General features: G+C 43.1%; 1 non-coding gene across 1 annotated transcript; it reads right to left on the bottom strand.

Moving 5' to 3' along the window:
• Positions 1–633: 633 nt before the first annotated feature.
• On the bottom strand, positions 634–740 carry LOC112085715. Its single transcript, XR_002899014.1, has one exon. It is a non-coding gene; the product is annotated as a small nucleolar RNA R71 (small nucleolar RNA).
• Positions 741–10,354: the final 9,614 nt, after the last annotated feature.

Raw genomic sequence — 10,354 nt, 5'->3', positions numbered from 1 at the left:
GCTTTACTAAATTTTCTCTCTTGTTCTCTTGTTTGCGTGTGTTTCAGGTGTATGTCAAATATATCCACAAGGAGCAACTGCACCGATCTTGTTTCTTTGTCGAACACCGAGCTAGCAAGAGTCGAGCGAGAAAACAGACGTCAAAGGTCTATTCAAGCCAACATGGGCGATCAAGGCAACAATGACAACATGGCTGTCGAGCTACAACAGCTTCGACAGCAATTGGAGCAGCTGCAAAAGGCGCAGCAAGACAGGGAGCAGCCACAACCTGCTATTGGAGACAAGGACAGTCTGCACGCTTACTATCACAACAGGGCTGCGATTGCTCCTCCAACCATTCAGAGGCAAGACTTTGAGATCAAACCTCAGCTGATCTCATTGGTGAAGCAGCACCTCTTTCATGGGCTTCCTGCTGAGATTCCGATGGACCACATCGAGAATTTTGAGGAGATTTGCAGCACGACTGGATCAAATGGGATACCAGCCGATTTCTTGAAGTGCAAGCTTTTTCCATTCTCACTTGCGGACAAAGCTTTGCGCTGGCTGAAGTCATTACCACCTGGGTCATTGACTACATGGGAAGAGTGCAGATCAGCGTTTTTGGACCATTTCTACACTAAGGCAAAAACTGCAGCTCTGAAGAACAAGATCTCGTCGTTTAAACAGCAACCTGGTGAAGCTTTCTGCGAAGCTTGGGAGAGGTACAAGGAGTACCGAAGAGAGTGCCCTCACCATGGGTTCTCTGATGAGCAGATCCTGTCAACCTTTTATGATGGTGTCAACTGGGATTACAGGAATGCTTTGAATGCAGCTAGCAATGGCGATTTCATGACTAAGTCCAAAGAAGCTGCTTATGAGTTGATTGAGAACTTAGCTGCAAGCTCCAGCAACAAATCCCAAGAGTATGACAGGTCTAGCAAATCAGTTCATAGTGTGGAGTTGAGCAAAATCGATGAGCTTACAGCAAAGGTGAATCTGCTGTTGAGAGAGAACCAGAGATCTGTGCATTTTGCTGATGAGGTTGGTGATGCACCGTTTGAGTTTGTAGATGCAGAGAATAATGTTCAGATGGAGGTAAATTTCGTGAATGGACAAGGGTATGTGCAGAATCGCAGTTTCAACAACTTCAGAAGCCACCCGAATTTATCCTACAGAAGCAACAATGTTGAGAACCCTCAGGATCAGGTCTATCCGCAGCAAGGAGTGCAGAATCAGTCAGGATTTCAGAAGAACTTCTCCAGCAACTTCCAAGGAAAGCAGTTCATCACCAATCAGAATCGATTTCAAGGTGGAAATCAGCAGAAGTTGCCTTTCACAAGTCTACAGCCTTCTTCGAGTTCCTCAAATAACTCGCAGGATGAGCTGAAAAACTTGATGCAACAGCTGCTGGTTAATCAGCAAAAGTCTTCCATGGAGATTAATGCCAAAGTGGACACCATGTACAATGATTTGAATGGCAAGTATGAGGCTGTGTGGACTCATGTGAAGAAGCTGGATGTTCAGGTAGCTCAGACTGCAGAAGCTGTGAAGAGATCACCTGGAACTCTCCCTGGAAAAGGTGAAAACCCGAGGAATGAGTTTGTGAATGCTATTGAGCTTAAAAGTGGGAAGACTCTACATGCTGCACCAACAAGCTCTGTCTCAGAAAAGAGGAAGAAAAAGGACGTGGAGCACCTGCTCCAAGAAGAAGAACCAGCTCATGACGTAAAAAAGACGAAGGAGCACTCTTCCTCCATCGGAGCACCTGCTCCAGACGTAGATTTGACGAGGGAGCACCCTGAGCCAACGAGGGAGCACCTGCTCCAGCCACCTGCCCCAGCAAACATTCCTGCAAGAGTTTACACGCCTAAGGTACCTTACCCAGTTCCACCAAAGAAGTCTCGCAAGGACTTAGAGGATGCAAAGTGCAGGGAGATGCTGAAGGATTTGACTGTAAAACTCCCTCTAGCTGATGCTGTTCAGATGATACCAGCCCTTAAAAGATACATGAAGGGGTTAGTGTCTGGGAGAGCTGTTGAGGAAGAAAGTGTCATGATGGTTTCGAAGGAGTGCAGTGCTGTGCTTCAGAACAAAGTGCTGAAGAAGAGAAGTGATCCAGGAAGGTTTGTTCTCTCAGTTAGGATTGGGAATGTACTTTTTGCAAAGTCTCTCTGCGATCTAGGTTCAAGTGTGAATCTGATGCCTTACTCTGTAGCCAAGCGATTGGGTTACACCAGATTCAAACCGACGAAAATCTTGCTGGTATTCGCTGATAGATCAACCAAATTCCTTGTTGGTATACTTGAGGATCTGCATGTTCAGATAGGTGATACACTCATTCCAGCAGATTTTGTGGTTCTAGAGCTTGATGAAGAACCCAAGGATCCTTTGATATTGGGTCGATCCTTCTTATGCACAGCTGGTGCAATCATAGATGTGAAAGAAGGAGTGATAGATCTCCAGCTGGGAGATATGGTGGTGCGATTTGAGATGAATAAACTCTTCAAGAAACCAATGCTGGACGGACAGACATTTGTCATAGATGATGGTTCAGGCATTGCTGAAGAGGTTGCTGAAGAGGTTTTGGCCATCGATCCTCTCGAAGTTGCACTCACCAAAGCTGAAGGAGAACATGGGTATTTGAGTGAAGAAGCTGATGGGTTTGCAAAAATGCTGAATGCAAGCACGAGAATGCAAAGGCAGGTGGCGTACATGAGCTTAGAAGGCAAGGAGAGCTCACCTGCAGAAAAGGCCGACGGAGCACCTGCTCTGAATCCTGGAGCACCTGCTCCCGACGGTTTGATTGATGGACCTTGGAGCGAATTGAGAGCTCCGAAGCTTGAGCTCAAACCCCTTCCTGTGGGGCTCAGGTACGCGTTTCTAGGACCCAATTCGACATTCTTTGTGATAGTGAACTCTGAATTGAACAATGTAGAGATTGTCTTGCTTCTTTGTGAAATTAGAAAGTATAGGAAAGCTATAGGATATTCACTAGATGACATTCCAGGGATTTCTCCTGATCTTTGCATGCATAGAATACATCTAGAAGATGAATCAATGCCTTCTGTAGAACATCAGAGGAGGTTAAACCCGAATCTACAAGATGTTGTGAAGAAAGAGATAATGAAACTTCTAGAAGCCGGTGTGATCTATGCAATTTCAGATAGTAATTGGGTTAGTCCGGTTCATGTAGTTCCTAAGAAAGGTGGCATCACTGTAATAAAAAATGATAGGAATGAATTGATACCAACTAGAACTGTTACTGGGCATCGAATGTGCATAGATTACAGGAAATTGAATGCTGCAACTCGCAAAGATCATTTTCCTTTACCATTTATCGATCAGATGCTTGAACGCTTGGCTAACCATCCTTATTACTGTTTCTTAGATGGTTATTCAGGTTTCTTTCAGATCCCAATCCACCCGGATGACCAGGAGAAGACGACATTCACATGTCCTTATGGCACCTTTGCATATCGCAGAATGCCATTTGGCTTGTGTAATGCTCCAGCAACATTCCAACGCTGCATGATGTCGATTTTCACTGACCTGATTGAAGACATAATGGAAGTTTTCATGGACGATTTTTCTGTCTATGGAAGCTCCTTTTCTGTCTGTTTGTCTAATCTGTGCAGGGTCTTGCAGCGGTGTGAGGAGAAGCATCTGGTGCTTAACTGGGAGAAAGGCCATTTCATGGTAAGAGATGGGATCGTGCTGGGACACAAAATCTCAGAGAAAGGGATCGAGGTGGACAGGGCAAAGATCGAGGTGATGACGAGTCTGCAGCCACCAACATCAGTCAAGGGGGTTCGCAGTTTTCTGGGCCATGCAGGTTTTTACAGGCGCTTCATCAAAGATTTCTCGAAGATTGCCAGGCCCCTGACGCAGCTGCTGTGCAAGGATGTGAAATTCGAGTTTGATGATGCATGTTTGGAGGCATTTCACAGGATAAAAGGAGCTTTGGTCAGCGCTCCTATTGTCCAGCCACCAGATTGGGAACTACCTTTTGAGGTCATGACCGATGCTAGTGATTATGCAGTGGGAGCAGTGCTAGGACAGAGGAAAGAAAAGAGGCTCCACGTCATCTATTATGCTAGCCGAACACTCGACGAGGCTCAGTGCAGATATGCCACAACTGAAAAGGAGCTTCTTGCAGTGGTTTATGCTTTTGAGAAGTTCAGGTCCTACCTTGTTGGGTCGAAAGTTGTTGTTCACACAGACCATGCAGCTCTGAAATACCTGTTGACGAAGAAGGACGCCAAGACAAGGCTCCTTCGATGGATCCTTTTGCTGCAGGAGTTTGATTTGGAGATTAAAGACAAAAAAGGGATTGATAATGGTGTTGCAGACCACTTGTTGAGGCTGAAGATAGATGATGACATTCCACTAAATGACAGCCTTCCTGATGAACAAGTTTACGCCATCGAAGTTTCTGGGTTCGACGAGCACCTGCTCCCCATCGGAGCACCTGCTCTGACGAGTTTTTGCAACCAAGTTGACATAGATCGACATTCTGGTTTCTCATGGTTTGGAGAGATTGCAAATTACCTTGCTGCAGAGCAGGAACCTGCAGGTTTTGTGGGAAACAAAAAAAAGAAGTTTCTGAAGGATGTGAGGCACTACTTTTGGGATGAGCCTTATTTATACAGGCATTGCTCTGATGGAATTTTCAGAAGATGTGTAGCTGACGAGGAGATACCTGGAGTGTTGTTTCATTGCCATGGATCCTCTTATGCAGGTCACTTCGCCACTTTCAAGACTGTGTCGAAAATTCTCCAAGCTGGGTATTGGTGGCCGACGATGTTCCGAGATGCAGCGAGTTTTATCTCCAGGTGTGACACATGTCAGAGACAAGGGAACATCAGCAGGAGGAATGAGATGCCTCAGAATTTCATCTTGGAAGTAGAGATTTTCGATGTGTGGGGTATAGACTTCATGGGACCTTTTCCACCATCTTATGGGAATGAGTATATTCTGGTGGCAGTTGACTATGTATCAAAGTGGGTGGAAGCTCTGGCTAGTCCCACAAATGACGCAAAGGTGGTTTTAAAGATGTTCAAATCTGTCATTTTTCCCAGGTTTGGTGTGCCGCGAGTGGTGATTAGCGATGGAGGCTCTCACTTCATCAACAAAGTCTTTGAAAACTTGTTAAAGAAGAATGGTGTAAGGCATAAGGTGGCGACCCCATACCATCCTCAGACGAGTGGGAAAGTTGAGGTTTCCAACAGGGAAATCAAGAACATTCTGCAGAAGACTGTGAGCACCACAAGGAAGGATTGGGCAGTGAAGCTTGATGATGCTCTTTGGGCATACAGAACAGCTTACAAAACACCTTTGGGGACTACACCATTCCACTTGGTGTATGGAAAAGCATGTCATCTTCCAGTGGAACTTGAGTACAAAGCTGCTTGGGCAGTGAAGCTGCTGAATTTCGATGCAAAGAGTGCTCAGGAGAGGAGAGTAATGCAGTTACATGAGCTGGAGGAAATTAGGCACCTGGCCTATGAAAACTCGAAGATTTACAAAGAGAGGACAAAAGCTTTTCATGACAAGAGGATCCTCAACAGAAGCTTTGCACCAAACGATCAGGTATTGCTCTTTAACTCTAGATTGAAATTGTTTCCAGGGAAGCTGAGATCGAGATGGTCTGGACCATTCACCATCAAGGAGGTTCGACCATATGGAGCTGTAGTGTTGCTGGACACTAAAGGAGGCGAGTTTGTTGTCAATGGACAGAGGTTGAAACCATACCTTGCTGGTCCAAATATCGCAGAGGGTGAATCAGTCACCTTAAGCGATCCTCCTCAAGCCTAAATGGCTTTCCAAGTCAAGCTAATGACTTAAAACAAGCGCTTGGTGGGAGGCAACCCACCGGTAAGAGTCTCTAATTTTGTGTCTTTTATTCTTAGCTACTAACTTTGTTTTTAAGTTCTTTGTTTTTGAAAAAAAAAAAAAAAAAAAAAAAAAAGATAAAGCAGGTAGAGAGGTTTTCAGCGATGGAGGTGAAAAGAAGAAGAAGGAGGGAGCAACCCACCGGAGCACCCGCTCCGAAATCTGGAGCACCTGCTTCGAGTTCCGGAGCACCTGCTCGCGCCAGTTCTTCACGCTATCCACATTCACCGCAGGGAGATGAGGAGCTGCCTGACTACGTTTCAGCTGATGCTGGTGAGTTCGATTTAGCTCCTATCTCTGATGATCCTGATGATGCAGAGTTTCGGAGGTGGATGGTCGCGTCTACAAAGAAGAACAACAGCCTCATGAAGAGGTTGTTGCAGATGCTTACCAGTGGATGTCGTAGCAGAACAGTCACCGCAGCCAGTTCTCCGGAGAGGCACCCGAGACGCAGACGTCGCACTGGTGGATCTGGTAGTGAGAGCCCGGAGGACACCACCACTCACTGACCGCTAGTAACATCTCTCTACCACCATTGTATTATCCGCCTTGGTTTCTTTTCTTTTATTTGTTTCAACAGGATTTTTCTCTGCTCCTATTTGTACACCAGGGACGGTGTATAATAAGTTCGGGGGAGGATTTTGTCATCTTTTGTTTCTTGTGTTTTTCTTGAGTCAGTTTTAGTTTGTTTCTTTGAGTCAGTTTGTTATATGAGTCAAGTCAAAGCTCGTGGGAATTAGGACCAATTCTATGATGATTTCAGACCATTTGTGAATCTTGACCACCTTCTTCTAGTGATTATTGCTGCAGAATCATCTAGATCGACTAATGGAAAATCCAAAGACAAAGCAGTAGTCTAGAGGACCCCAAAATTCTTGACACATCCGATGAACCTGAGCTAATTTCTCAGCTCTTCATTTTCCTCATCGATCAGGTTAGTGCTCATAGGGCTTGACTCCTCATTCTTACCTGACAAATAAAGACCTGTGTGATAGATTTGGTATTCCTCTCTTATGTTCTAAGCATTGTTTCAGGCTGTTTCTAAAAAAAAAAATAAATGACAAAAGGCAGAAAAGATTGAAATGATTTTCTTTTAGAAGTAAAGGGTGAGGAAAATTTCCAAGGATCCCATTATTTTACTTCTAAAGTGGAATGATCACACAAGGGATGGAAGCGAGGGGTAGAAAAATTTCCTCTGACCCCATTATTCGCCTACACCTTTGATATATAATGAGGGGACAAACCGGGGATTCAGTGGCAATCACCATCAATACTCGCGTCTTTGAACCTTGTTATATGTGCCGAAAAAAAAAAAAAAAAAAAAACGAAACAGCTTGAAAAGTGAATAAGTTCGGGGGAGAGGAAAGGTACTTTTGTGTAGTATGGTCAATTTGTTAAGGTATAAGTATGGGAACGAGTCTAGAAGGTCCTTAGCACGAGTTTTATCGATGAGACTCAGCAATGATGGGACATGGATGATGTTATGAAATTGAGGGACTAATCTGGAAAGCTGCAGCGTCTACGGAGAAGTACATGCAGGCTACGGAGAAGTACATGCAGGTTAGATTTTTGATTGATTTTGTAGCAGATTGTCACATGCCTTGGTCAGGTTTACAGTCCTTTGACTTTTGCGAGTTCCCAGCTTTATCCAGTCATTCTTTTGGAGTTGAATTTGAGTTTGTTTGAGGACAAACAAGGATTCAAGTTCGGGGGAGTTGATGAGTGGAGATTTTGACTCATTCTAACTTGTGTTTACTGATTGTTTTAGGAGTTTTTGGAGTCTTTTCAGGAAGTTTCAGGTGACTTAGAGGCCTTATCAAAGGATTGGAGTGTTTAGGAGACATTGGAGCAAAAAGAGATGAATTTGAGCAATAAGGAGCTATTTCACACGTTTTTGGAGAAATCATCCCCGGAGCACCTGCTCCCGGTTTGGACCCTTCGTAGAGCACCTGCTCCAGACGGGAGAAAAATAAGGAAATCGACTTTTTACCTAATTTTGGGAGGAGAAAGAGAATAAAAAGCCCACAGCCGCCTGTGTTTTATGATCACGTTTTTTCTACAGACTTTCTACGCTTTTCTTTTTACAATTTCCTGGACCATAGAGTTTTTACTTGGAAGCTTTTGGGAGAAGAAATCTGCTACACTTTGATAAGAATTCTGAACCCTATTATCTCTTCTGCGATTTTAATTCATGAATTTCTTTCCATCTGTTTCTGTGTTTCTTTTCTCCATGTCTGAGTAGATCTCTTAGCTAGATTAAAGCGTTCAAAGGATTTCATGAGTTAGAGGATTAGATGCAAATAGGGCTTGATATCTATTGTCTTCACCATTGTTAGACTTAATGCTTAGGTTGAATTGATCACTCAATCTGCGATTTTAGGTTAATCTGTTCATCAAAAGTGTAATAGGTTGCTAGAATAAACATTGGTGAGCGGTTTGTCCTTAGCCAACGACAGTTGAAGTTAAGGCAAATCGTGAACAGATCAAACCTGCTAGCTAATGCTTGTCTGCAATTTTCTAGATTCAAACGACAGTTTAGGATTTAGGTTGTTAGACAAAGTTATCGAGATCACGACAGTGGATCGATAAGCTTTTCTGTTTGAGTTGGAGACTTGCGTTACACTTGTGCCCTGAATAGTCATCTGGTTCTTATCTCTGAAACTCCTGCGAATTGCTTTGGTCTAGTGCTTGTTTTAATTTGAATTTAAATTGTTGTTTGCCATTCTGTTACTTTTTAGTTTTCAAAACAAACCATCTTTCGTCTTAGCTTTAATTCAATCCTCACAAATTCATAGAGTAACACTGGTCCTCTGGATTTCGAATCCTTTATATTACAACTACATCACTGTTCTATTGCAGTAGAAACTAGGAGTATATCCAGTCTGAATCAGTATTCATACCCTTCATAGGGTTCCCCATCTTCATGAGTTGGCATCAGCGGTTTCAGCCCCACACCAAGAAGCATCAGATCTCCTTTGTGAACTTTTCCAACATCAATCTTGAAGTAGAAACTGTGAGAGAGAATCTTGTGTACATATCTCAGAACTGGATTCCTTATCCAAGAGGACTTAGCTGTTCCAGCTGTGTACTTCCCAGAATCAATTGATCTCCATAGAAGTTGGATCTCATCTTTTCTGAGATTGACCTGGTTGGAGAGAAGTTCATTTCTAGGTGCTGAAAACCCAAAAATCTCATTCAATTCTCTGAATGACACTGAATACTCCTTCCCTTTCACAGTAAACTCCACATGCCCAAGCCCATCTCCTTGAATAATTCTTGAATCCCTTGGGTAGTAAATGAAAGCTTCAAAGGAAGCCAAGAACTCTTGAGACTCTTGTTCATAAGTGATCTCTCTCATCTCCAAAAGTGACTCAACACCCATGTTCCCAAGCAAAGTCTTGACATCTTCATAGATGCCAATCTTCTTCAGAAAGTCCAAATCAGGGAATCTCCCTAGCTGGATCTCTATCTGTTGAAACTTAGCCAGATAATCAAGTGTTTCTGGTTCAGTTTTCTTGAACTTCTTTGATCCCTCTTCAATGGTGCCTTGGGAACCACCAGCTGAGCTGCTTGAGTCACTTTCAGTCTGTTCACTCTCAGATACCACAGCCAACTGTTTCCCCTTCTTCTTGGAACCAGAAGCAACCACCAAAGCTTTTCCTTCAGGCCTTGTCCTTTTTGGTGCTGGATCACACTTCCCTTGCTTTGTGGTATTCTTTGCACCTTGACCTTTTTCTCTTGGCTGTGAAGACCCTGAGACCAAACCCTTGCCTTTTGATGCAGTGCCCTTCTTCTTGGCCAGAGAGTTGGTTCTTTCAGTCATCTGCCAAGAGATTCTCAAAAAAAAAAAAAAACATTGTTAGTACAAGAATAAGCCTCACAAAATTCTCCAAAATTTTGAAAAAATTTGTTGCAAGAATCGATTTCAATAGCACATGAACAAGTTTCTCAAGCCAAGAATCAATCCAATAAGTTCATAAAAATGCAAAAACAAGAGTGCAAAGCAGGGACTCAGCAAGAAACCAATTCATCTGTTTTTTTAAAAAAATCGATTTTTTTTCATGAATTACTTGCAACAATTTTCAAAACTCAAGAACAAGGGATTACCAACAAAGTGCTCTGTTTTCCAAGACTATCTAGCACCCTAGCATTTATAAAAATAATCCCACGGTCTAAAACAACCTATCAAAATCGATTCCACACTTTGAAACTCATAAACACCATTGAAGAACATGGAAAAAGGTGAATTTTAACAGAGTGAAATTGATAACTAAGAGTTTCAGGCTCTTAGAAGGGTTATCAATCCCCTTGTCAAAGTAGTATTAGGGGTGTCAAACCAAGCTTGTAAACGAGACACTAGCCTATGTCATTTGTTCACTTAAGTCAAGACAAGATGATAAAAGTTTGGTGACGATGATTAACAGGTACATGAGCAATAAAGTTAAATAAAAGCAGAGATTTAAACTAATCAAGATGCAAATAA

The sequence above is a fragment of the Eutrema salsugineum genome, unplaced genomic scaffold, assembly GCF_000478725.1.
Source record: "Eutrema salsugineum unplaced genomic scaffold, Eutsalg1_0 scaffold_3, whole genome shotgun sequence".
In the NCBI taxonomy this organism is placed as follows: domain Eukaryota; kingdom Viridiplantae; phylum Streptophyta; class Magnoliopsida; order Brassicales; family Brassicaceae; genus Eutrema; species Eutrema salsugineum.
The sequence above is the reverse complement of the archived record's forward strand: the minus strand, read 5'-3'. Positions and strand labels throughout refer to the sequence as shown.